At 27.6% G+C, this 26566-nt stretch overlaps 1 protein-coding gene across 2 annotated transcripts in view; it reads right to left on the bottom strand.

Annotated features, from left to right (window-relative positions):
• The window catches only part of LOC142325346 (uncharacterized), a 336660-nt gene extending 312002 nt beyond the window's left edge, over nucleotides 1-24658 (bottom strand). The window contains exon 1 of one of the 2 annotated variants that reach the window (XM_075366994.1): nucleotides 24553-24658. The gene's annotated coding sequence lies outside the window, so the exon portion shown is untranslated. The remainder of the gene's footprint in view (nucleotides 1-24552) is intronic. The other variant, XM_075366995.1, reaches the window with a different exon arrangement.
• Between the last annotated feature and the right edge of the window lie 1908 nt (nucleotides 24659-26566).

Genomic DNA, 26566 nt, shown 5'->3' with positions numbered 1-26566 from the left:
CTACAGTTGCAGTCGTTAAAAAAATAAACGTGCTTCGTGAATTATTGCCCCTATTTCAAAAAAGAGGGAAATCTTTCATTAATTCAACCAGAAGTTATTTATGATTTTATTGTTAAGCTACACAAATACAAGAAATTACCAGCGAACTGCACTATTATAATTTAGTAGTAAAAAATAATGGTTTAATTTAGATAATAGATTTAACTCTTACTAATTTATTATTAAAACAAACTTTACTTCACTTACAAAAAAAAATCATTAATGTTTACGTAGAGGATAGGATTATATTTATGATGTTTCTTCTGAGTACGTTTGGAAATAAAATGTATAAATAACCATGGCAATAAACTTGAAATTATAATTTATTATATTAATTCTAAAGTGCAAGGTGAAAAGATAAAGATGCTACGATTTGCTGATGATATAGTAATTCTAGCTGACAATAAAAAAGATTTAGAAGAAACAATGAACGGCATAGATGTCCTACGCAAGAAATACCGCATGAAAATAAACAAGAACAAAACGAAAGTAATGAAATGTAGTAGAAATAATGTAGATGACGCTCTGAATATAAAAATAGGAAGAGGAAAGATTACGGAGGTAGAAGAATTTTGTTATTTGGGAAGTAGAATTACTAAAGTTAGACAAAGCAGGAGCGATATGAAATGCCGAATAGCACAGGCGAAACGAGCCTTCATTCAGAAATATAATTTCTTTACATCAAAAATTAATTTAAACATCAGGAAAACATTTTTGAAAGTATATTTTTGGAGCGTAGTTTTATATGAAAGTGAAACTTGGACGATAGGAGTACCTCAGAAGAAAAGATAGAAGCTTTTGAAATGTGGTGCTATAGGAGAATATTAAAAATCAGATTGGTGGATAAAGTGACAAATGAAGAGGTGATGCGGCAAATCGATGAAGAAAGAAGTATTTGGAAAAATATAATTACAAGAAGAGACAGACTTATAGGCCACACAGCAAGGCATCCTGGAATAGTCGCTTTAATATTGGAGGGACAGGTAGATGGGAAAAATTGTGCAGGCAGGCAACGTTTAGAATATGTAAAAAAAAAATTTTGGGATGTAGGGTTGTACCGAAATGAAACGACTGGCACTAGATAGAGAATCTTAAAGAGCTGCATCAAACCAATCAAATGACTGAAGACAAAAAAAAAAGAAGTGAATTCTAGCATCCCCGTCGCAGTTTTGCTCACACTATACGATTACTTGCGTTTTCTGTCGCGGTCAATTTTTTTTACCGTTTTTTTAGTTAAGGCAGGTGCAGCCAGAAGCATCGCACATACAGTAACAGTGGCAATATCTACTATACTGGTTGAGCCACCACGCCGTACAACGTAAAAAAATCGAATTAAAAAAAACCCGAAAATGGTTTTTAGTTATTTATCTGAAGAGTATTTGCAAGCCCAAATCTACTGAATATCTAGTATAGGGGCAAATGGGGAAAATTTTCAATCATTGTTTAAAACCTTTTTATCTTTCTTCACCCCATTTTAAGGTCAAATTTAGAAAAATTTAGAGGCTGGTGTTAGATATTCACTTGAAGATTACACACACTAATAATCAAGTTGGTATTGTAATTTGTGTATTTGGTAATAATTTTTTACCGAGAAATAAAAAAAAATACCTTTTCGGTACGCCGGAAGGCGGAGGTAGATTTCACCAGTGCTAAGTACGGGATAAAAAAGATTTCCACCTTAAAATTAAGAAAAACTTCAAATTTAGTTAATACGACAATGGCTGCATGAGAAAAAAGTTTTATATGTTTAGCATACGACAAGCCCTATCTTCTTATAATTCTAGCAGTATTTTGCTCATCCCTTGCAGTCATATCAAAAATTGTTGCAGACAAATTTTTAGTTAATGTTTAGAGGAATAACGATCACTTTAAACCAATTCGATACTGCGCCTATTAAGGGAGTATGATTGTTTTTTTCTTCTAAACCCCATTTTTCAACCTCCTACGCCAATGGTTGTGATATAAAAATAATTTACTAAAATAAATTTTAGGCTCTTATCCAAAGAATAGTAGGAACCTTAAATGAATTCGCTATTTTACTTAAGAAAGTTTTTGCGAAATTTTGTTTTTTGTTTTAGTCATCTCTTGCCGTAAGGGTTCGTCATATATCAAAAATTGCTTCAAACAAAAGTTTTAGGTAATGGGTAGAGAACAACGACCACTTTAAACCGATTCGATACTTTGCCTATTTAGGGAGGTGGGATTTTTTTTTTGTCTTCAAAACCCGATTTTTCCACCCCGTAAACCAATGGTAGGTGATGTCAAAAAAATTTACTTAGATGAGTTTTAGGCCCTTATCCAAAGAATAGTAGGAACTTTAAACGAATTTGATATTTTACTTAATAAGAAAGTTATAGTGATATTTTTTTTTCGAAAAAGCCCCCCCCCCCATTTCCATCCCCATGGTCTGATTTTGCCCAATAACGAACTCGACTGAGATTTTGCGTCGTTATATTTTATGTATCAATTTGAAAGTGAATGGCCCAAAATTAAGGTAGTTATCGTGTCCACAAGAAAGTGAAATATATATATATATATATATATATATTATATATATATATATATATATACATATTTATTAAATTCAATATTCGTACCTAGCAAACCCAGGAATGCTTCACTATTGCTAGATTTGAGTATATATATATATATATATATATATATATATATATATGCATAGATAAACTTTTGAGCTGACGGTGGTTTTGGGGTCTGGGGGATGTGAAACGCGAAGATATGTTGAAATTTTCCGGAAGTCGAATCATGGTACCCATTTGAATAGGTAGTTTTATTATAAAACCTACCTAAAACAGTAAATTTCATTGTTACTCCAACTAAACTCGAAATTGTTACCTTTTAAACTCGAAATTTCAAATAGTCCTTTCTTAGTGCGGACTTTCACTGTAAAAGAACGTGTATACAAATTTTCATTAATTTATCTTAAGTAGTTTTTACTGGACGTTGATTATGAATCGCTAATGACACGTTATATATATATAGATAATTATAATAAGTTTTTATTTATTTATTAATCCAGGCACAAAATTTTGCTTCCGTGACAAAATCATAAGTTTCTCTCCTCCTATATTGATTCCATCCATCAAAATGGGTTATTTTCATTTCAGTTTATCTATTATAACCTAGTATTCATACATACTAACATTGAAAATTCTCAGTAAAAGAGCTAATAGTTCTGTTGTTTATCTCGAAAAGTTCATTAAGAACAATTTTACGTTAAAAATGAATAAATGTTTTATAAGTTAAAAAAAAAAAAAATAGTTACATGTATGTCAGCAATTTACATCGAGAGAAAATAATTTACATTTAAGTCGAGAGTTCTAAGGTTCAAATCCTACTAAGGCAACCAATTTTTTACGGATTTGAATACTAGATCATGGATACCGGAGGTGTTCTTTGGTGGTTGAGTTTCAATTAACCATACATCTCAGATATGGTTGACCTGAGACTATAAAAGTCTACACTTCATTTACATTCATACACATCATCCTCATTAATCCTGCGAAGTAATATCTTACGGTGGTTCCGGAGGCTAAACAGTAAAGAGAGAGGGAGAGAGAGAGCAATTTACATTACCTATAACAAATATAATTATCATGGTATAAATAATAATTAAAGATAATAAAAAAATAATTAAAATGTTTGTTGGACCTTGTAAGAACTGTAATTATGATATCCCCTTCTGTATAATAAGACAAAAAGAAAGGAACGGTTTAGTATTCATGTAATTTTTTTTAGGTTTTGGAACCGTATCTAAAATTTAGGCTAAAATTTTGCACGCGTGCTTGTTGTTGACGACATTGCAATGCTATAACAAATAATTCCGTAAAAAAAATCTATTTTTATAGAACATTTGTTATTTACAAATAACGGAAATTCAAACAACCGCGCATTCGTACGAATGACTTCGACGCAGAGTGCCGGTCAGCATTACATAACAAATTATTATCAGTGAAATGATTATAAAATATAATGCAACACAATGAAGGGTGCCCCACGCTTTTATTATTCGTGATAAAAAATCTAAAGAAATTTTGTAGATAAATTCATTCAATATGTATTTGTAAAATTAAATGTAACTGAGAGATTAAAAACAAATGTTCACATAAAAGTACATTTACTGCCGTGGATAGAAAACAAATTTATAGATCATTATAAGTATAAAATGCTATTTACTTTAATCAAAGAATTTATTGTAAACATTTATTCTAGATTTAATATGAAAGTGAAATTATATTTTTTTTTAGTGCATCTTTTTAAATCAGTTAAATAAAAGCGAAGAAACTGTATTTACTACCTAACTTATTACAAAAAAAAGTCAGTATATTATCATTCACGTCAGTATATTATCGTCGCTTTATCAGAATGTTTAGAATTATACATAATTATCTTTTTCAAGTAAACAATATAAATATTTTATTTCTTAAAATATTTTTTGGCTAAACCTTTATATTTGTTTTTATTTGAAAATACTTCATCTAATACTTGTATATCCTGAATAGTTAAACCTTGATTTCGTTAATTTAAAAAAAAAAGTTTAAAATAGCTAAATTAAACTATTAATTTAATCTTCTATATATATATATATATATAAATGGATGTCTGTTTGTCCCACATGTTCCTATGCCCTTCATCCAATTGCGATGACACTGGCGAGTTGTGCGCACGCCCGCGAAGGTTTCTGATTTAGTTTAGACCTGCTAGGTGGCGCTGGAGTTGAGATATTTACGAAACAAACAAACAAATTTAAACAGACTTTCTTCTTCTATATATATATATATATATATATATATAAAAGGCAATGTTGGTGTTCTCTATAGACTAAAGAAGTACTGCACCGATTTACGCGCGGGTTTTTGCAAAATGGTCCGCGTTATCCAGAGAAGGTTTAAAGCCATTGAAATCCTCGATCTGACCAGTAGAAAGAATGCTAGGGTATTTAATCCGACTACTGTGTTTAGAGAGTAGTTTGATTTAAATCAGATAGGTGGTGCTGTTTCCACAATTGGATTTATTTACATTCTGACTTTTATAAGGGAAAGATTAAATTTGGTGAATTTCCGTAATGTTTTGTAAGTTTCTTAATGTTCAGTATTAATTATTATGATTTTTCAGCAATATCTCTTTTTGTTAGAAAGTTATTTTCCACCGACTACTGTGTTTCAAGAGAGGTTTGAATTAAATATGATAGGTAGTGCTGTTGTTTTACCAATTAAATTTATTTACATTCTTACTTTTATAAAGTGAAAGGTTAAATTTTGTGAACTTCCGTAATGTTCAGTTTTTTAACGTTTTATCAAACTTAATTGTGAAAAGTAATTGTGTTCATTTAATCTATATATATATATATATATACTCAAATCTAGCAATAGTGAAGCATTCCTGGGTTTGCTAGGTACGAATATTGAATTTAATAAATATGAGACACATATTATGTTTTCTTTAAAACACAGAAAAATTAATTTACAATTTGTGTTCAAAACAAGAAGAAGAAAGTAAATTATTTTTATTTGATGGAAGTTAAAGACAAATTTTAATATGTTTTATTTAAATTCTTTTTACCAGGATAAATTTAACTATTTTTCAAAGCAGGTATACACAACTATTATTTAATACGTCATTCAAAGGAGATATTCAGAGTAACTAGATTCTCAAATAATTTTAATGAGTTGACAGGATTAATAAAGTACTATTAATGTACAGAATATTTTTAGAATTTTACAGACCTAACCACTCTGTTTAATAGATTACAACAATAACAGAAAAAATTATAAATGAGGTGTCAATATCAGTTACAGCAGAAAGCTACCAAAGGAAGTGGTGTGTAGGGCGGAACCGTGACCTTCATATGCCAAAGTACGATTGTAATTTTAAATATATTGACAAATAGAAAACTTGAAGTTTAAACTTTAACTATTTTTATGATTATTTTTTTTTATTTGTTTGTAATCGAATAGACTGTTAAGATCATTAGCGGCTGGGTTGTGATTGACGATTTTTAATTTTCCGGACATAGCCGGAAATCAAACCTTCAATGAAACAGAAGAATATAAGTAACCCCAATAATACCATTTACATGACCTCCGTAATACCATTTCAGTTTTTGAAGATCTTCTGATTTTCTGTACAAATTTATGTATAGTTTTCCCAATAAAAAGAATGTTATTTCTGGAAAAGCTTATTTAATCGCTAACTTCGTAAATAAACATAAATATATCGAAGACTTAAAGTGATTTCAAAAGATCGTAAGAAATTTTTTTTTATAAAAAAAAAATATGCATTAAACAAAAAAAACAATTCCATTTAATTATTAGTTTCTAAAAAAACAAATAACTTAGTTTAAATTAGGAGATTTGATATTTGTAAATCTATATGAATATATACTTACACTTACGATGTCAATATTTATTTCATAGGGTAAAACTTTTTTCACAAAGGTTTACTACAGCAAAATTTATTGTGCCTTGGTTTGAAAAAATGTAACAAATGCTAGTATTATGGAAGAAATATTTAGAAGTAGCTGCTTTAAAATATACATACACATATTAAAGATTAGTCTGCATATTTAAAAAAAAAAAGAAATTGATTACTAATTAAGTTTTTTTCTTGTGTATGTTATATTATTGGCTTGGCGTTCTTCTTTTACACACTGAAAGACTATTTGTACACTTGTAGAGGATCTCGCACTATTGAACACTTCATATTAGTGAGAAAAAAATTACAATTTCTCTTTGACGATTACTGATTTTGGTTACTCTTTAAGAGTTTATAATATTAGGAAATGATGTGCAGCTTTGTAATAAAAAAACTTTTCTGATTATTATATATATTAATTGATTAGGAAAAGCTTTTGTGACAAATTTATGATTTATTAATCATTTTTATTATGCAGAAGGATAAAATAATGAATTTCCTGCATATCAAGAACGTAAAGTTTGGGTTTATAATCTAAAATTATAAATTTTTATATTGACCTAAAACTTCAGCTCAATAGTAATTTAAAAAGATTAAATTTTTATAAAATTTATTCAAATTAATTGTACTAAAAAGGGATTGAATGTAAGAAAGCAAGCAAACTTCCCCATTAAATTCCCTTTAGTAATATTTGATAAATCTCTTAATAATGATGCACATAGTAATAATTTATATGTAATCTACTTAATTTTTAATTGATCTTCGATATGTTGGAGTATACTTTTTCGTATTACGTATTTACACAGACTGGTAAAGTTTTTTGAAATTTTTATTTGTTGACCGCACGTTTATTCATAAACCGCAGATTTTAAAGTATTCATTTTATCTCCTACATATTCTATAACATACCTATGGAGTTTTAAACTCTATTCTGATGTACAAAATATTAAAAAGTAACGAGTTGACTACATTTGTTTAAATCAATTACTTAATTTAGAATTGTAGTACGTGTCATAACGAAAAAAAATATTTAAAAAGTGTTACTCTTTTACTTGCATCCAATCGGTTCGAATAACATTAATTTTAGTTTTTATGTCCTTATTTATGTTCTTATTTAATTATGTAGAAGATTATATTGTTTATGTTCTTATTTAATAAATAAGAAATTATAATATAGAATAGCTGAGATAATAGGACAATTTCCAATTGTTCAGTTGTAATTTTGTGCCTTATTGATTCTTATCATTCCAATTAAATATAAATAATAGGAATGAAATACACAAACACTGTACTGTTTTTATTTAATTCTTTTGGATTTTACATAAAAAACATTATTTCAAGCTATTTTTCCACGTATAGCGGCTGTTATAGTGTAAGAAGAATTATTGTATTAGATCAAATAATGATACGGCTAGTATTCTTTTCTGAATATAGTAAAGCTATGTTGCTTATGATTTATGAGTACAGCCTAATACTTTTTTTTGTGACGACTAAGGATTGGTTAAAGTTATAGAGATGAAATGTAGAGTGAGAGAGATTTAGTATTAAGAGAGTAATTTTAGAAAAAATTACATTTAAGAATGGAGAGGAATAAATTGTGAGCAGATACATCGATGGATAAGTGATATTAATGAAATTCGGGTATTTATTAAACATTTTATGAAAGAATGCATGTAATCCACAGAATAAAAAACCTTAATTAATTTTATTATGATTCAGTATTTTGAGAATGTAAAAATTAAATATTTAAAAAATGTTTAATATTTAAGGCACGAATATGAAAAAAATTTCATTGGAAAGAATCTATATTTTTTCAAGCAATTTTGTTTGTAAAATAAGAAAAAAAAATATATAAAATGATTTTAACTAAATTATTAATATTTTTTAGTAATTTAGTAAATTCTTCTTTATGTAGCAAAATAGGTAAACAACAATCCTAAGAAAAAATACATTTTCATTTTTATCATCTGAGAAGTTCAATTTTAGTTGTATAGAAATTTCTAAATAGTTCAACTACATCGCAGTTAAACTGACGTTTATTACAATTTAACGAACAGGAAGGACAATGAAATATTCCAGAAGATTTAGTCGACATTTTATTCTCATTTTCTGAAAACATTCTTTTGATAAATTACTATAAAATGATTTTTAAATTTCGTTAAATCTTATTTTTTGAATACATTTTAGTTCTGGATTTTTCCCTTTCTTGGATAATAATTATATCAGTGTTGTATATGCGTGTAAAAGTGAAATAATGAAACTATAAGAAATGTCATACGTAGCTTATAAATTACGTTAAGTGCTTTTATATGTGTTTTATAATGGTTTGATGCAATTAAAACTAAAGTAATTTATATTTAAGTAATAAATATAATTTATCTAGAGAATAATTGCGTCGTTATAAAAATATTTTACGGTACTACTTTGCTTGAATATCCATAACTATTGGTTTGATAATGGCCGGATGATTTGATTGATTTTTTATTCTGAACGAGGTTTTTTTATACTCGTATGTTATGGTGTGAATATAAAGAAGAACACCCATTGTGTTGCTTCCTCGATAATAAGGAATCGATGGTTCTTTTCAATAAATTTTTTAATGTGTTCTAAAAAAAGGAAAACATTAGAATAATTACAATAGATGTAACGTTGCAATTAAAATTACTCCTGAAGCTTAGACAATGATATTGTAGTGAAATTATCTAGTTTTGGAAAACGTTTTATTGAAATAATGAAACTAGTAACTAGTGTGGAATAACTGATGAAACAAAAAGTAATATTGTTATCAAGCAAGGAATTTATTGCAAGGAATATTACTTTGAGTATAAATTATGAATGTAAACTTTGGAACAATATTTAAATAGCGAAGAGAAAAGCCCAAAAATTGTTTACAGTAAAATAAAAATTAAACTAGATGTATGTTTCGGTACGAAACATTTATCAGTAGATATAACGGAATTAATTAATACGAAATAACTTATAAATACAAAAACTAAACCTAAAATAAATCAAATAAGTTAAAGAAATTCATTAAAGGAACCATCAATTACGAAATACTTTTAATTATTTTTTCTTCTTTATTTTACAAATAAAGGTATATTTTAAAAATTTTTATTAATTTTTTTTATTTCTTTCATATTTGTTTTAAATGAATTTTGTTATACTCTACTAAAGATTATTATATAATAATTAAAATGCGCGTCTGGTAGTGCCTTTTAATTTTCTGTAAACGAATCTTGGCTTTTTGTCTTTGGCTTTTATGTCAATAATTATTTAACTTTGCCCTCTCTTTGTACACATTATTGTACAGAAAATTCTTATTTAAAAAAGTTTTTTGAACTGTATTTTCGTAAGAATCTATTGCAAATTAAAGATTGTAACAAAATATTTATTTATATCACCAAGACGTCGGCCAAGATTTTATATCATTTTTCTGAATTTATAATCGCAGTATTTTTGTGTTCTAGCAAAAGAATTTATATTCATTTAAATACCAGTGTATAATTTGTTTAAAATTCTTTAAATAATTTTTCCTTTATTTCTTCGAAATACTAGATATTACTGGAAATATTTACTAACTCGTTTTATATATCTGGTATAAGAATTTATGACCGAAAAGTTTTATATATTTTTATAGTATTAAAGAAAATAAAAAGAATTTAAATTTCGAAAACAATATAAAACAGGTGACCTAGTTTTGAAATATAATACTTTTATAAACACAAAGAAATTTGTTTACGTTACGATTAGATTGCCTCTTAAAATAAAGAACAGAATAATAGTAACAATGAAATAAATAAAAAAATACATTTTGTAGTATTATTTCGTACTAAAACAATGTAGATCAATCAAATGTTAAAAATTTATACAGTATTATATTCCTAAATTTCATAAATAAAAAAAAACAATTGTCACAGATCAATTAATTTTAAATTTGAATTGCCATTTAAAAAACAATAAAAAATACATTTTGTCTCATATAATTAATCAACAGTAGACATAATTAATATCATTTAATTACATTCAATTGTATGAAAGCCAACAAAAAGAAAATATTCATATCGTTTATAGCGTTGCGGACGATATTTGGAGCACCGTGGTTCGTCAGAAACGTCACTCTTCGCTACGATGCGGGACTACACACCGTATACGAGGTTGAGGCGGCGCAGGCACGCAGACTGTTTGGGAGAGCGGCCGTGTCCGAACACGGCCAGGGTATAAGAAAACGGCCTCATGCCCTATTAAATGAACCACCGTGAAGAGGCAGTACGAGTCAAAAAATGACAAACCAGGCTTAGGAGCCTCTATATCGCGGAAAATTTAAATGGAAACCGCGCAAAAATTCCAGCCGCGAAAGTGACCATTTTCGCAATTAAATTTTGTTAAAACTTTAAAAAGCTAGACAACACCCCGCATTAGTCAGCATGTGCGTCTCCCTCCGGAGAACGGGACGCATTTCTCCCTCCAAATTACTAGGGCTCCGGTAGGCGCACTCCTGCTAGCTCATAGATGCTGGTACCGAAAGGACTTCAACGGATGGGCTGAAGGGGAATCACGCCGGGATTACTAGGCTCAAAAGCTTAGCATCTCATGGTCAGAACCAGTAAATAAATTGCACGATGATCCATACGGATAGGAACGCAAATTACCAAATCCTTCCATAAATAAAACTTAAAATTTATAAACGTCACTAAATAACCGATGAAATCCGCCCGATAATAGAAAGATACAGCAGCAAGGGGCATTGTCAAGGCTCTACGATCTATAGGGAGAAATATTGAAACTCCCGCCATTCTTGCGTTCCGTTCCGTTCCATATCGTTTAAATTACGTTTCTATAAAATTTCTCGTTCTCGTTACAAAAAATTTTTAAAAAATTATTGATAGTATATCAGGCTAATTTTTTTAATCCCTTTCACACAACTCTAAAAATGTATACGTATTCGCCTGAGGTAAAATTAAAAAATGACCTTGCTCAAATGAGTGATAAAATTAAAATGCTGTTACATGTAAATGACCAAGATAATTGGAGGCAGAATAAGGTGTGAGATGAGAATTTGGAATACGGAAGGACAAATTTCCTTTCACCTCAAGTCATTTTTATTTCTATTCTTTATTTGTCGACACCTTACTTTATGTTTAAAATTACCAGGCCACAGATACGGACCATTATAAGATAATATTATTTAAAAAACTATAATTTCACATAAATCAGTTCATTAATAAATTATTTTAATTGTTTTGTAATGCATCTTTCATCGCCGGATTGGTATAGTAGTACAACTCGTCAACGTAAATCAGGTAATTTCGAAGTCAAGAGTTCTCGGATTCGAATCTTAATAAAGGAATGCCTTATTCGGATTTGAATATTAGATCGTAAATACCGGTATTCTTTGGTGGTTCGGTTTCACTTAAACACACGTCTCAGATATGGTCGGTCTGAGTCTATACAAGACGACACCTCGCTCACAAGTCATGAACAAGGAATGAATAAGCCCGAACGGGCCTAGAATCCAGAAAACTGCATGGAATATCAGTATACTTCCAGATATTTGTAAGAGAATAATTATAATTTATCATAATCAATTTATTTTATTTAATTTTATCAAAATTTATTCTAGCTAGAGAAGATTACATACATTAGGGAAAAGTATTACTAACGAATTGTGTATTTTTTGAAGTTGTAACACATGTAAATAGCCATTAGAAGGAATATGTAGCTATATACATAGTATGGTTTTCTACCATAAGGGAGGCAGTACTATCGGGAGCGACAGAAAATGTAATAGATCCTTTACAGTGCATAAATTCTTGATATTTAGAAAAAAAATTATCAAAATCGTATGTTCGTTCAGATATTTACAGTAATAAAAAGTAACCTTTATTAAACTAAAAGTGAAGTAGTATTTAAAATAAATTCTTTTAAAATAACTGATTCTTAACTGCTAAGAAGAGGAAAAAATATTCTTATCATTTCTAAATAATACAGACAACTTTTTCAAATCATGAATCACATGATGAAGCTCCAACTAATCATATCCTTGCAAGAGTCACCCACACTGGCACAAAATATTTATTCACATTTTTGTATAAAAATGTTTGAATTCGTCCGTACATAATGGTTCTATTTCTTTCACTATTATAATACTTTATTATTAAATTCAATTAAACTATTATTTTTTCATTTATAAATAACTGTTCCTTACTGAAAAGCCTATTACTCAAAAAATGACTGATAACTAGAAAAAAAATGTTTAAGAATGTCAAATCTCACAAGGAGAGAAAATTAGTAATAAAATAAGGCAGGGATATTTCCTCCGTATTTAACATAGCAACAAAACTGAGTTTTGTTGTAAGTTGGAAGTATGAGCAATTTTTCTTTTCTTTTTTAAATAAAATTATATCCGCATAGATTAAGTTAAAAGTGATTGTGGAATAAAATACGCCGGGCTTCGTGGCGAGAGTGGTAGGCTCTCGGCATTTCATCCGGAGATCTCTGGTTCGAATCCCGGTCAGGCACGGCATTTTCACACGCTACAAAAAGTTGTCATCTCATTCTCTGCAGCAATACATAACGGTGGTCCTGTGGGTAAAAAAACGGGGGGGATAAAATAATATTTTCATTGATTTTTTTTTACCGTTCTTATAAGACACAAACTTATCGGCAAATATATAACAAAAGTTAGTAAATACAGTATAAGATTAGGAGTTTAAGTTTATTTTTTTATTTTTTTCAAAATTAAAAGGTAATGAATTTGAAAACATTAACGTAGTACAGGCTACTATCACAAGATAAAATTTACTTCACAATAAAATTATATTTTCAAATAAATTAAAATTATTAATACGTCGAATGTTACACATAATTTAGTTAACAAAAATAAAAACAAATAACAAAAAACAAATTTAAGTTTAAATAGCAAAGCATTTTACAAATAATAAATGATAATTAATGTAAATGATAATAATGATGATATTGATAATTCTAATTTTTCTGTAAAGAAGTAGTCTTGTAACTTTATAATTTTACCAATATAGTTTAATAAACACATACAACCATAATTTAAATATACTATAATCAATAAAGTTATTACCCTTTCCATATTAATAGATTCATACTTGTAATATAAATTTAACGAAAAATATTGTAATTAATTGAAATATTTTAGGGTTATTTTATTAAACTCGTGGAAAAACCCCAAGGGAAATGCTACTTACAAGTGTAGTTAAAATTAATCTTTATTTAATATTAAATAAAAATTATTATTGATTGAAAAAATAAATATAACTATTAATTAAATAATAATTAGTAAAAAATGCTGTGTAAAATTACTATACTTCTTCAAGCGATATTACGTACAAGTTAATTAATATTAATTAATGTACTATAAATTAGATTTTATAGTTGTTCAGGAATTAAATTTTACGGTTTATTTAAAATAGTTGATATTATTGGTTTAAAATGTTCTTGTGCTGTTAAATTACAACTGAATAATAATAGTAATAAAATATTAATTAAATTTTCTTTTCATTTACAACATTTCGTAATATATTACACGTGAAGTTTACATCAACGTTTGATTTGTATTGGGTTAATTTAATTGTATTCATAAAATTCGCATGTAACTTAATTATAATAAAATCATGAAGTAATTAAGTTACACATTTACTTTATAAATATAAACACAGCTTACATTAAAAATAAACACATATATGCAAGTTATTTTTTTATTTTTATTTTTTTATAAATTAAAAAATATAGAAACAATGTGGAAGTTTCTAATTAAAAAAAAAATTCTAAAGAAATATATATATGTAAAAAATTTGTCGTAACTGATTCATAACCAATGCCCATCAAAAACTACTGAAGATAAATTGCTGAAAATTTGAAAACGCGTTCTTTTTATGGTTCACACTAGGAAGGATTTTTAAAATTCCCAGTTTAAACGGTTAAAATGGAGTAACAATGAAATTTACCATATTTTGAATTTCTCTTTAACAAATGAAGATATCAGCTTGATTACCGGTGAGTGTAATCTTCACGTAAATATCTAAAAACAATTTCTCGATTTTTTTTAAAATTCGACCTTGAAAGGAATGAAGAAAGGTAAAAGAGTTCGAACAATGATTGCAAATTTTCCCCATTTCCAACTTTAATAAACTATACAATTATACTAATTTCCAATTATACTCGAGTGATATTCACTCGATTTAGGCTTATAGATATTCTTCAGATAAATATCTAAAATCCATATTCAGATTTTTTGAATTTTAATATTTTAAGGAGTAAAAAACACAATTTTTTTCCTACTGTGTGCATTTGTAATCTGTTCAACTAATGAACAATAAGCAATCCCCCATGAGATGAGGATGATATGTATGATATATTAATGTGATGTAGTCTTGTACAGACTCAGGTCGACCATTCGTGAGACTTGAGGTTAATTGAATCCCAACCACCAAATTACACCGGTATCCACTGACTAGTATTCAAATCCATATAAAATCAACTAGCTTTTACTAGGTTCAAAACGAGACTAATTAGGTACTAGACTAACAGGAGGGAAAAAATTTTTTTTTTTACATTTTTGCTTATTTATGCTATCGCTATTCAATCAATTTTTATGAGATTTGGGAACATTATGATTTTAATTTATGTATGTTATTCTGATTATATATTTCGCGAGAGAAGTCGCAACGGAAATCTAAAAACCAGTTAGTGGGTCCTATATTGACCAAACTGTTTGAAGAAATTATAATAGTGATAGTTTATAGATACACTGATACTTTTAATTTTTATTTATCATTATTATTATTATCAAAAGCATGAGTTTAATGAACACAAACAGGTCCAGGGAGAACAGCTCTGACCGGCAAAATATTCCCTAATCGTAATGGAAAACGCAAGTAAACATACATCGGGGCGAAGCCGCGACGGGATTGCTGGTGTGTGTGTGTGTAAGGGACAACTTTTTTACAGTAAATAGACATTTTACTTTAAAAATGAATTAATTTAAAAAGTTAACAATTAAATATGTTGAAAATTTTAATAACTATACCAATGTATTGTAAGACACGTAAATTAGAAATGCAGTATAAATCATTACAATTTGTTTTTTTTCTTTTGTTGAAAATTTAATGTTATTTAAATGCTATCCTACGCGTACTTGGTTTGCCGAGTAAACAAAAATTCCTGCCAGCTTTCTGACAACAATAAACTCACTCTGTGTATTGTATTACTAAAAAAATTGAAATAGAACAAATGGAAGAAAAACCTAGTCAGTAAAGTTCATTCTTTATTTTTGTATCATAATCGTAAAAATGTTTTTATTCCAATTTTGTCAATAAAATTTTGAAATGGAAGAAAGTTACTATATTTACGATGACGTTTTTCTTCTTCTTTTGTATAAATTATTGAAAAAAGTATATAGACATGCTTTCCCATATTGATAAGATGTGTAAATAATTAACTATATTTGATTTATTTTTCTGTTTTTTTTTTTCTAATAAATATGAAGCTGAATTAACTAAATGTTTTGCAAAGTATTCTTTAATTTGAAGAAATAAATACGAGTGATTAAATACAATTTGACAAATGATTTATTTATTATATTTAAAATACCAGTTATTTAATACGAGGTACTAATTATTCAACATTTTAAATATTTTAAAAAAATAATTGAGTAATAATATTTATTTCCTAAAACTATTTCAAATCGAATTGGTTATATTGTACTTCACCACTTCGATGTTTAAACTTGAAAATTCTGAAGTCAGCAAAAGAATAAAACATAAATAAAATACGTAAACAATTTTATGTATTTTAATATTTAAAAACATTATTTTGAAATAAGATATCATACACAGGTATAAGGAACATTCTTAATTTTATACGGAAGAAAAAAATAAAACAATTCAATTTTTATACTACACGGAAGAATAAAACGTAATAAAATACTTTTATAATCAATTATCACATAAGAAATAGCAAACAGTTTTTTCGACGAATATTTTAAAAGCACCAAAAGCAATATTGTAAGTGTTTAACGATTTACTGTAGTTACAAACATAAAATACGGAGTGATTAAAAAGCAAAGAGAAATAATCTTCGAACTAATTATAGGGCAAGAAATAAGGAAATATATTCATACAAACATTTGTCCGAAAATGCTTATTATCGACTTACGGCTAGCGAAAAATCTCGCCTGAATTTCAGTTCTCCCAAAGAAATGAGATCATACTGAAACTTTTAAGGCGTTATATAAAGAGTAAAATTGATTTCTTGCGTTTTTTTAGTAAAAACATTACCGGATATATAGCTCTCAGACATGTTTTATTCGATTTTTGAGTCAAAAAAATTATTTCCCTTTTTTTCTACGTAAAAATTATTTTAAATTTATTTTCGCCAGGGCAAATTATTTTCCTTTTCTCCTGAATCACTCTATAGATTCCAAGAATTAAATTCTTTTTGTATTTTCAAAATTATATTTACCTCTATTAAATACGTGTTAATCTCAATATATATATATATATATATATATATATATATATATATATATATATATATATATATATGTCTGTGTATGTGTGTGTGTATAGTCTTTAATTAATTTTTATATAAAAAGTATATAAATGTGCTTGACAGGACAAATATTGAATTAAGAACCTTCATTTTAATTTTTTTGTAGTAGATTAAAGCAAGTAATTATAGGATTAATAATTTTATTTAAGAGAATATTAAAAGTTATAAAGTACCATAAAAGGACTTAGTTTTAATTAGATGTTTAAAAAAAATTAATGTTTAAGATTTACGCTACTTTGTTTAATGTTCATCTCGTTCAGTAGTTAAATAAATATAAAAAGTAGATACAAAATAATTAAAAGAAAACATCGTGCTTATAAATTTGTTAATTGGTAATTAATGAAAAACAAACTGACAGATCAGTTCAAAAATATACGATTTCATTCAAAAACAAAAATTGGATTTATTTATAGAAAATTATTCTTACTTATCTACTTATTATACTTATAATATATAATTCTTTCATTCTAATTTGATAGCGGATTAAATTTGAAGTTTACTATCAATAAATTTGTATAATATGAAGATGCTATATATGCTAAAATAAGATAGTTACACCGTTCTTTTATGTGAATTTTCATTTATGTTAGTAAATTCACAACTGGTAAGGTTACAGCGCTTAATAATGCTGTAGAAAAAGCGTTACTTATTTAAAATTGCAAAAATCCGATATTTCGAACGTAGAGTTTGTTTAAAAGCAGCAAACTGGAACGGCGCACTAGTTCGCTAAAGGAAGGATTTTGAATTGTGATCATACACACACTGAATCTGGTTACATAGATATGTAATCAGATTCAGTGTGTGTGTGTGTGTGTATATATGTATATATATATACGGAGTGTGTCAAAAGTACGAACACGCTCAACAAATTTAAAATCGTTTCATATAGAATACTGTAACTTTCAGGATCCTTTGTGTGATGCATCATTTTAAAAGTTTGTATAAGGCAAGAAAATCATGTAAATAAAATTTTTGTACGATGTCTTTACTCAAAATGGCGTGGGATAAAATTTGGATTTTAAAAATTATTAAATTTGCTAAGTTCAAATAATTCAATTAAATAAAAAGAAATTAAACTGAATTAAATTAAAATCTAATCTAATTAAAATTTGTTAGAAAAATTAATTTTTAATTTTAAAACTTATTTTTTTTTTTTAACAAAAAAATGCTTTTGTTCCAATTTAATGAGTAAATAAATAAAAATATTGTTACCTAATCATGCTGATCGGCTGATCATTGATGGTCTGTTACCATTGTTTCAAAAATTGAAGCTTACTTAATTGTTTTGTAATATTCTATTTAGAATTTTTCATTAGCAGACTGATAGTTTTTATGAGAATTTGTTGTGATCGGTTAGGTAATCGAATTTGTCTACCTTTAACACATTTATAAGCCACTTTTAATGTTTACATATTTTTACCTTTTTTGTAATTGTTTTAACTGAATTAATTTTTTCTATGCTACCTGCTAACATTGCTATCAACATGTCACTTAGTGAACAGAAGGGGATCACACTTTTATTGATGAGGGGCTTTGGTGATTGAGTTAGGTGGTGCAATGAAGTTTATGAATTATTCAATGTAACATTTAATAATTGTAACCCTATTTCCAAGTACGATGTAAAAACGAACAAACGATTTGAAGAAACAGGGAACAGTAATAATACGGGAAGACCAGGGAGGCCTAAATCTGCAAAAAATAATAACCATTCGTTAGAGAATATTCAAGAATTTATTGAGAATACTCATTCTTCTACTCGAAAAGCAGCACGAGAACAAAATTAACCAAAGTTTAGTAATTCAAATATTAAAAGTAAAAATTACGAACCCTTCAAAATTTGTCCAGTGCAAGAACTTAATGAATATAACTACGATCAAAGACGAGTTCTGCGAAATTATGATGAGCAATATTTGTGCAAATTCTAGTTTATTAAACAACATAGTTTTTAGTGATGAAGCTACATTTGTTTTTTAAGTGCTAATGTAAATTGCCGTAACTGTAGATACTGGAGTGATATAAATCCACATTGGGTATCATAAGGTACACATACACAGTATCCAGTCAAAGTAAATGTACGGGCAGGTATTGTTTGGTGATAAGTGCTATATTTGTTGATGGAAATTTAAACTCGGTGAAATACAAGGCTTTATTTCTCGATCATATCATTTCAAACATTCAAAACGTAGTTCGCCCCAACTTCCAAAACATTTGGTTTCAAATGTTTTGAATCATTTCATTGTTTCAAATAATTAAGATGGTGGTCCACCTCATTTCGATCTTCAGGTACGAAATTTTAAATGCATGTTTTCCTGGAAGATGTATTGGCCGAAGGGGTCAAATAGAATGGTCAGCGAGATCACTAGACTTGTCAACATCTGATTACTTTCTGTGGGTTCACTTAAAATGTATTGTTTATCATTATAAACCCCAAGTTATCGAAAATTTACAATAGAATTCGAAAATAAGCGCGAAATATAAATAAGGAATCATTGAATAGTGCAGTATCATCCTTTTAGAACCGACTGGCCACTGTCAAACTATAGAAGGTGTGCATTTCGAACACTTATTAAAATGAAATATAAATAAATAAGGAAACGTTAGGTTTAATAATTCTTTATTTTTAAAAAAAATTATTCGATAATATCCATTCAATCAAATTTTCATAAATTTATTTATTTGCGACACAGTTTCTTACTTAAATTATCAATGTAATTTTTTTCAAAACCCAAATTTATCCCGCCGCCATCTTGGTTACAGACCTTATACCAACTTTTCATTTATACCATTTTTCATGTCTTAAAAATACCTTTAAAATTATTTATCTCACAAAGGATTACCATTTAAAATATTTGAGTTACAACCCTTGGGCAATCCCCCCCCTTCCCGAGAAGGGGTTAAAGAAACAAAATAATGTAAAGGACACATACACCCGATAATGTAGAGAAACAGATTAATGTATCCTTTTCTGTCGAGAAACAATGTTATTATTTACATTGATTTAAAGAAAAGGATGGGTAAACAATTCTAATGAATGTAACAGATTTTTATTCGAATTGTGCTGCAAAAATTAATAATTGAATTATTTTTAAAAGGCAATGTATAGATTTTTCTTTGATTTATTCACAAAATATTTTTCTATCAGTGGGAAGGTAAATTAAAAAAAAAATTATTCTAGATTTTTTGAAAACGATAGAATTACTTACATATCTGACTAAGTCAGATATGTAAGCTTTTCATTTTAATCTAAATATTATTACTCTGTGTTTTTTCTATAATAATTTAAAATAATTTTAAAATAAGTTTTACTTCATACGTTGAATAATTATTATAATTAACACTCTTATCGATTGTTTTTTTACTTAATTCTTACATATTTGAATAGGAAAAACACAAATTATTACTTTTTTATGCGTCGTAAACTGATATTCTACGTACATTCTCAATAGTATGTGTTGCTACACTTTTTTTTGTTAGTAGTTTATTTATTCAGAATATTTTAGTTGGAACGTCCAGACTTTGTGGTAGATATGAAATGAATGCAATCGTATAGCGAATTATATTAAAGCTTCAGCAACAGAACGTAGAAGAGCAGAAAATCAAACTAGGGGCTCCTTAAAATATGTCTTTCCATTGGCTTAGAACTATGGAATTAGATTTTTATTACCATGAATCAATTTATCACATAAAATGTTTGTTTGAATATAACTAAATTAAACGCTAATTAAATTCGTGGAAGATTTTATTTATTACGGTAATCTTATCAATATTAATTATAGTTTGGGACAGAAATCAAAGTGTCTTGACCTTATAATGAAATCTCTGACACGTGCAAACGTTTTCATTTATAATCTTACCAGCTAAAAGATGATTTTTATCATTTTCAGAATTTAAATATTTTTTTTTCTGTTATAAATGTAATATAAAAATCTGATGTGGAATCCACATGACTTCCTTGCACGCCTGTGAAGTTACATATATATATATATTTTTTTTAAAATGAAAATTACATAAAATTATATTTCATTAATAACTTCTGATATTGTTTCATATTTATTTTATTCTTATTATGGAATTATTATTTATTGCAATTTTTTTTTACGATCAGAGGTTAATAATTATTAATAAATCAATATAATTAAATAAAAAAGAGTTAAAAAAAAGGAGATGAAATCTGATTGATAACTATGTACTTTCCCCTTATAAGATCTAAATATTTCATTAATTAAAATTTTATTTGGCTATAACCCTGAAACCAATGAAAATAAGTACCACTTATTATGTATCGTTTAAAAGCTTTTAATGAGAACTTATTACTGCAGTTAAGAAAAAATCCAACATCTCAATGTTTTGGATTTTGGACTTTTTAGGAGACTTTTGGTCCAGTCGATTGCAATCAAAAGGGGAGGTGCAAAACTAGATATTATAACAGTCCTAAATCCGAAATTTCAACATCCTACGGCTAATCGTTTTTGAGTTACGCGAGGTACATACGTACGTACGTACAGATGTCAGGCCGAAACTAATTAAAATAGATTCAGGGATACTCAAAATGGATATTTCGTTGAAATCTGAAAACCGAAATTTTTCGCGATCATAATACTTTCTTTACTTTGTACAAGGAAGTGAAAATCTCACTCTTTCAATGTTAACGAAATTTTCATGTTTAGAATACTTTATTTTCAGACGAAATGATAGACATTTTAAAAATATTTCTAGGCGGCAAAACTCTTTAACAAAAATAATTTTCTTATATTCGTATGTTCTCAGCTATTCTATAATAAAAAAAAATTATACGAACAATTTTAACCGCTTTATGTAATTTTCATTAAATATTTTTAATAGGTTCCATAATTTTCTATCACTAACCCAGTCATTTTGCGTTTTATAAAAAAAAAAACGTTAATGTACGAAAAAAGTTAAAATATCCACAAGTTCATATCCCAAACATTTTTAAAAGTAAATTATTTAGTATATTCCTTATTCATGTTCGATATACATATTACCTACATGTTAGTAATACATATCAGGAATATATTATTTATTCTTTAAATGTTAAAATTCGAAGTGTAATTAAAAACGTTTTTCTCAGAAAAACTTTCTGTAGTCTATTCTGCAGTGCAATTATTAACAGGATTTTTTTTTAAAATTGCAGACAATTAACAATTGAAAATATTTGTCTTTTGATATCTTTATACCCTTCTATTGTTTTCCTTAAAGGTCACTTCACTTAATTTAAACATTTTTGGAGGTTGTGAGTTTTGGTAAAATTGTTTTTTCGTTTCCGTAAGTTGTCATCGAAATCAAAGAATCAGCAGTGGTAAAAAAAATAGTAAAATAAGAGAATCTAGTTACTAATATTAAATACGTTCTTCAAAATAATCTGATTTATATTAAATTTAAATTACATGAAATTACATCATCATACTTTTTGTTAATTCTAATCTTTCATCCAGTAATATTTATTTTATTTATATACTAGTCAGAAGTGAATTCAAAAATAACCATTATTTAATTTTGATAATAAAGGATTAAATGATGGAAAGGTAAAGTACTGCATTATGTCTATAGGTAAAGAACCCGGAACTACCTGATCGTAAACCAACGTATGATCCCTACTGCATAATTCTGCCAGGCTTACAGTCATTCAAGAATAAACCATTAACACTTGGCACGTTACACTTCTCCAGTGGTACATGTAGATCGTTAGCTGCTGTTATTGTTAGTAGTTTAGTTCTTCAGGATTACCTTATGAATAATAATTTCATTTATAAATGTAACATCCTTCAAATTTCATATTTTAATTGAAATATATAATTATTGAAGAGCTTTTTTTTGTCTGCTTATTTTATTAGTTTAATTTGTATTAATTTAAATTGTTTTCACGAAAGCCTAACTTATAAAAATCATTTATTATTTTTCAAAAAAAAAATTAAATGATGTTAAAAAAAGATTTCACAAGCCGAATGTTATGTTTAACCATGAAAATTATTATTTTAACTTTGGTTTTTATATATTTCAACTTTTACCTTAAATATATACAGACTCATAGCAATCTGATTACAAATAAAAATAGTATTATTTAATACCAGGATAAGCAGTCCTAAAAAATATACATTAGCAAAAACACTAGAAATTAACCGTTTAAAAGTCACTTAAGTTTAACTCATGTCATTTGAATGTTAATCAATTCTACTCATAATTCGTTAATTTTATATTTATTTTCCTGAGTTTTATAAAACGTTTAGTGGAAGGATTTAAATTGTTTTATTTTCCTCTGATATCTTCTCGGTTGCTAAAATATCAAAAGATAGGAGCAAAACTGATTCAAATATATGTGATTTTCCTTAAGAATTAATTTTCCTTCCTAACTTTGGTTTAACAACTTGTGTGGTAATTCGATTTGAAAATTTCTGTTGTTAAAAAAAATTGTACTTAAAGAAAAAAAATAAATTCGGTTTTTATCTTAAAAAAAAAATCTATACATTAATAAGTAGTACATTAAAAAAAATTCACATGCATTAGTAACTGAAAGCAAAACATTACATAAATTAAAATTTAAATCAATCATTTAAAAAAAAAAAGAAGAAGCTTCGTGTTAAGTGATAGTAAAATATAAAAATTCTAAAAATCAGTGTTTTAACTACTATAAAGCAGTAAGGATATTTCACAATAAAAACACAATTTTTTTTCCTGAACACAAGTCAATGGATTCTTCTATTCTATTTTAATTCCTTCACGCTTTTTGTTTATTTTAGATTCTTAACAAATTTAGTTGTTTTGCTTTCGATTCCACACAGTTCCCAATAAATATTTACAACTATTGAATAATATGTAGTATCATGTTTATCTCATATAAACAGTTGTATTTAAAATCTTTCGTTTGTTTTATTTTACACATTTTTTCCCTTAAAAATAATTTTAAAATTGTTCTCATTTTATGTAACTTTAACCAGTGTATTTCTTGTTTTATTTAGATGAACATTGTCTTCTTTATCTTAAATATTTTTGGACGATTTGCTCATACTCTGATGAAAGCTAATAGATATTTATTCTGGATTAATTTTACCAAAGGAAAAAGAAACGAAAGATATAATTTAACAGTTCTTGAACTTATCTATATCAATTTCGCTAGTCTTTAATCTATATTTTCAAGTTTATATTTATTGTCTCAAAATAAATAATTAAATTCTAATAAACCAAAAATAGTTATGTTTTATATATATATATATATATAAAATGTCATAATGTTTGAATTTTGGAGGGGTGGTAAATAAATAATAAAATATATTGGTGTAGGCCTTTCCATACAAGTAGTCCTGGGTTCGTATCCCGAATAGGCTATACTTTTTTTTTTAATTGTGGTTATTACATTTCATAATATAAAAAATTAATAATTAACAAAAATATGTATGGCACATTTTTAAAGAATTAATAATAATTTTATAAAAAAAGCAACGTTTTATTTATTTATAAACATCGGATTATTTAAAAAGTACTTACAGTAGAATATCGCCTACGGTATAGCAGCACAGCCACTGACAAACTGAATACCGCACCGGCGCTCGCAGTTACTTCCAACAGCTGTGCTAACCCCACTACATCACAAATACCCCCACTTCTTTGTTATGTGCATGTAAGAGAAAATATAGAGTATTAATCATAATTATTAAAAATTTCCTAACCACGCGTCGTATTATTCTCATGTTCCTCTACTAAAAACATGATCATTCATTCATTTAACCTCTCATTATTATATTGACTTTAATTTGTTCATACACAATCAATGATTAAACTGGTTACTATAATATACATATATTGTATGTGTTAACAGTATTATCCAATGTAATACAATGCAAGGTTTATAACAATTTAATGACTATATAGATTTTATGTAACGTTATTCTTTGTCACTTTCTCTCTCTCTCTCTTTGTGTGTGTGTGTGTACAGGTATGAATAGTATTGAAGTTCAAGGTTAATGGAAGATGCAACGAGACGATGCAATTTTTGTTTTAATTTTAACTTAAAACTTTCCTTGTTCTTAGCGCTAATGTAAATTACAATAATTTTTGTACATTTACTCGAAGGAAGCTTATTTCTTTTATTTCATTTTTACTTTAAAATTTTATTAAACATTTAAATTAAATGTATTTATAAGGATTTCTCTATTTTAATTTTATATATATATAGATTTAGCTAAGATTTGAACGGGAGTTTTGGAATGAAATAGTAACTGGCAAATTGTATGAGCTTTTATGAAACTTTTGAGGATTTCATTTTTCAGAATGAGTTTAAATGACAGCAATAAAATTTTTAAACAATATATATTGTGTTTGTGTGTGTCGGTGTGTATATTTTTATTACTTTGTTGCTTTTTAACTCTAGAAAAAATTTTTCTTTTTTTATAAAAAAAATGTAAAAGATTGATCGTTTTTACAATAATATAGCCTTTATTATTTTAAATACTAAAAATTTTCTGTACTTATCTCATATACTGTAGGTTAGAAAAAGTAAAAAAATAATACAATATTATTACCTTCTAAAACTTTTTTTGTAAAATGAAATTAAAATTTTGCTTTCGTATGCAATCAAAGTAAAAAATAACATGTTTTCTATTAATTAATTTATTTTTAAGTCCTTTAAAATTTTTATTTTTCTTCGGCGGAAATTCTAAAAAAGAAGTTGAATAAAAAAGGAAAATTAATATCGTGTAAGCTAATTTAGCTTTATAATGACAAATTTTCTAATAAAAGTCTGTCAGTCTATTGTTTGAGTCAGTTTATTAATTAAAAGGGCACGCATCTTGTCTCTACAACCAACTGTTAACCCCTATGCAAAACCTCACAAGAGTGTCTGCTATCATGGAGGTTTATTAGCTTCCATTGATGGAGGAAACATCATAAAATTCATTGTTAAGGCTATCACGAGGATAAGACGGCCGTTATCGCTTAGTAAAGGCGTGAAAGCTGTAATTTCAAAACCGGGGTGGGCGGGCTTCTAGAGTCCAGAGTTGGGAACCACGCCAAGTAGCGACTGGCTTCGGACCGAGTCAGTTCCCTGAATTCGGTTTACACGGTGAATTAGCTGCTAGATGCTGCAGCAGGCGTGGATTTGATTATGCTCACGCCGCTGGTCCGAATCGGTTCTATCTCACAAAAATTTCAATAGTTTCGTGTTGAGCTCGGCTTGGATAGCCGGTGTTGGAAGCTTGGATAGAATTGATACATCATACGACACTCGGGCGGATAAGCTGACTGGGTGCTGAATGTTTATTGGAATCTGGGAATTCCGGTGGGAGAACATCACTAAATCTTGTTCAGCGACATGAAAATAGCAGGGAATAGCAGAGTCTGTGGTCCAGCGAAATGGCTGGTGACGCTGAATATATCATCAGGTTTGGTACTTATCGAAAAGCACGGGTAATCTTACTCGAACGAAGGTTGTTGTTTTGGTGTTGAAGTCGATATTCGGATAGCATTGTGAAATCGAAGGACTTTATATAATATATCAAGTCCT

Source organism: Lycorma delicatula, chromosome 5 (assembly GCF_047948215.1).
Source record: "Lycorma delicatula isolate Av1 chromosome 5, ASM4794821v1, whole genome shotgun sequence".
Taxonomy (NCBI): Eukaryota; Metazoa; Arthropoda; class Insecta; order Hemiptera; family Fulgoridae; genus Lycorma; species Lycorma delicatula.
Note: the sequence above shows the minus strand (reverse complement) of the source record. Positions and strands in the feature narration are given on the sequence as shown.